At 34.5% G+C, this 2,959-nt stretch overlaps 1 pseudogene; it reads left to right on the plus strand.

The window, feature by feature from the left end:
* The first annotated feature begins 271 nt into the window (after positions 1 to 271).
* On the plus strand, positions 272 to 1,140 carry LOC107868981 (annotated as a pseudogene).
* Positions 1,141 to 2,959: the final 1,819 nt, after the last annotated feature.

A 2,959-nucleotide genomic window follows, 5' to 3' on the forward strand; every position in this document is an offset into this window, starting at 1 on the left:
TGAAAGAACAATATAAATTGTATGGGATGTGATTGGAAACAAGAAAGTAATGATGTTAAGGATGAGAATGTATGACTATATGATGCACCTTGTAAACTGTCACACTGCTCACACTTATGAGTCATCAATTATCAATTCTCTAGTTACCATTTCACTCTTGAGAACAATGGTGATCTCGGCGGGAAGGGATGCACTTAGTTTCCACTTTTACAGTTTTCTGTGCCTTCACTTGGAAAGATGAGTTTGAAATTTTTTGAGCAGAATATGGAGAATGAAGGGAGGTACTTGTTTATGTAATTCTAGTCTCTTGGTCCTTCATTCGGTAAGAAGGGCCCGACAGTAGAAGGAGCTACATCTTCTGGGTGAAATGGACGACCTTTTGCAGTCATCAAAAGTTTCGGACAGACATAAAAATATGGTGAAAATGGTTTTGACTTTCGTCAAGCAGGAGATGAAATGACTCGTGTCATTTGGAAATTAATCAAGGATAAACTCATCTTACCCTTTTTGGAGTTGGATATAAAATACTTCATTTTTGGCCTTCATCACCGTGATGCCATAGATGATAAGGTTACAGTTGAAAGAGCTAAGGTTACTTTGAAGTATAATGTAGCAATTAAGTGTGCAACCATCACTCCAGATGAAGCTCGTATGAAGGAGTTTAACTTGAAGCATATATGAAAGAGACCATATGGTACAAATAGGAATATTCTAAATGGTACGGTATTCAAGAAACCAATCCTCTGCAAAAACATCCCTCGACTTGTCCCAGGTTGGTCAAAACTGATATGCATAGACAAAAATTCTTTTAGTGATCAATATCGAGCTACTGATACAGTAATTTAAGGAGCTGGAAAACTCAAATTAGTATTTGTTCTAGAAGGGATAGATCAAAAGATCGAGTTCGAGGTTTGCAACTTCACTGGTGCTGGTGGAGTAGCTCTATCCATGTACAACATGGATGAGTATATTTGTTCTTTCACTGAAGCTTTTATGAATATGGTTTACCAAAAGAAATGGTCACTCTATCTTAACAAAAAGAATACCATCCTTGAGAAATACGACGAAAGATTCAAGGACATATTCCAGAAAGTTTACGAGTCAAATTGGAAGTTGAAGTTTGAAGAAGCTGGGATCTGATGACTACTTCTGATGGCAAGTTCCCATTGCTCAGATCCAAAAGTTATACTGCAAAGAAGGACGGTTAATAAAGGGAATAGAATTGTGGCTCAAGTTTTGACCAAATGGATAGGATTGTCGACTGGTGCTGCAACTTGTGAGTAACTTACTGTTCTTCAAGTAAGATTTTCTAGTCTTGATCCTTGAGGTCAAGGATCTCTTTGCAGTAGGGAGTACTGTTACACTAAAATGAATCAACTAGACAAGTTAATTAGCTTTGCCATATCAGCAGTTAGTTACGGGTTGTTGAATTAGTTAGAAACAGTTAGAAAATTCTATTCACTCTCATTTCTTATAAAAGACATTGTATCTACAAATTCAATCATCAATTCAACAATAATAGAGTTTTCCTAATTGAATTCTATTTTCATCTTCTTCCCAAATCCACCCCCATAGCTGATTACTCGAGTTTTCTCCATAAAGACTCCTGTCCAGCTACTAAAACCTCTAATTCCTCTGTGAATCTCTGTATTTTGGCTATTATTATGTTAAAATTGGTCTTGGGCCTAACTCATATCCCAAAATCTAGCTTTAGAGGATGAGGATTGCCCAAAGCTTATAAAGAGACCACCCATCTCATTAACCACTAATGTGGGACTTTCTCTATTTCTTTTAACATGGACAAGTTAACCAATGAACTCCTTTAAATAATATTAAATTTTATCAATCATTTTTTGTCCATATCTTTAAAAAAAAGTTATCATATTGATCCAAATATTCAAAGCTGAAATAAATGATAATAAGCTATTAACCAACTGTATTTTTTCTCTAGAAAAACTGAGAGTGAAATGTGAAGATGAGGGCGATTACTAACCTGTGTGGAGTAGAAAACTAGGACTTTCCCATTGGATATTCAAACTAGAACTTATTTTGGGCCTACTCCCAACTGAATGACACAGAAATGCTAGATGATTTAGAGTTTAACCACTGTTCTGATAATGCTCATGATATAATCTGAAGTTATTTTGAAGATACTGAGAAAACATTAAATAAACAACTACGGTTTCGGGCATTCAATACCCCAAGACTCAAAACAATAGTTGTAGTATGGAACTAAAACATTGAAGGACATAGCATGAAGATTCTCATTAAATCAATTGCTCTTATAGGCATTATATCAAATACTTATAATTCACGGTTTAAAATAATCATAGAATTACTAAGGGATTGGCATAATTGACATAAAATTATCATGGAAAACACTAAGTCGTGATTTAATTAAATATATGATAACACTAAAACATGAGGAATAGAATAACAATAATAACTTCATTAAAACTTGGTATTAAATCAAAGTTCATGTAGATTAATGGATGAAATCATGATTTAAAATCAGATAACTTAAAAAGGCCATAACTTTATAATTAAAAAGGTTACATGGGCTCCATGGATGAAAGGAATCCATGGATGAAAATCTATCATACCTTAACGGATGAATTTATTAAAATTCTTGGGTGAACTTTTAAGATTGCTTTTGGTTTCTTGAGAGCTAGGGTTTGTAATTTAGAGAGAAGGCTCTTGAATTTTAGGGGAAATTAATAAAAAATGTACTTTTAAAATGTTTCTATAGCTTAAGTATTCCATTTAGGTAGATTAAAATAATGGGATATGATTATTTTAACCCTGGATAAAATATTAGATTTTTGTGAAAATTTTCCGATCTGGGCCTCTGGCGCGATGCGGCGCTATTGTGCCGTGTCACTGGAAACTGATCTATGGTGCGACACAGGGAAATCATGGTCCTTCATTGATTGGGACCTTGAAGTTCTCCGTGACATGA

This window comes from Capsicum annuum, chromosome 4, assembly GCF_002878395.1.
Source record: "Capsicum annuum cultivar UCD-10X-F1 chromosome 4, UCD10Xv1.1, whole genome shotgun sequence".
Lineage (NCBI taxonomy): Eukaryota > Viridiplantae > Streptophyta > Magnoliopsida > Solanales > Solanaceae > Capsicum > Capsicum annuum.